A 297-nucleotide genomic window follows, 5' to 3' on the forward strand; every position below is an offset into this window, starting at 1 on the left:
TAGTGAGGTTTTCATGGAAGAGAGCTGGTCTGGGGTTTCAAAGCACGAATGCCTCACATACAGCAGAATGACGCTAGACAGTCACTTTGAAGTGATAGACAAGGCTATTTATGAGGAGAAAGCCCCTGATATACTGTAGCCAACAGGAGATGGCACAGTTGCCATGTATCTTTGCTAAAAAAAATAATTAGGCTATGACCAGAATCTTAATACACAGCGCTGAAAGCCCCTCTCCCCATCGAGCGGTGCAAAGCCTCAGGGCGCGTGGCAGGGCATGGCGATGCTCTCTGCTGCGGT

The sequence above is a fragment of the Buceros rhinoceros genome, unplaced genomic scaffold (genome assembly GCF_000710305.1).
Source record: "Buceros rhinoceros silvestris isolate BGI_N320 unplaced genomic scaffold, ASM71030v1 scaffold21855, whole genome shotgun sequence".
Classification (NCBI taxonomy): domain Eukaryota; kingdom Metazoa; phylum Chordata; class Aves; order Bucerotiformes; family Bucerotidae; genus Buceros; species Buceros rhinoceros.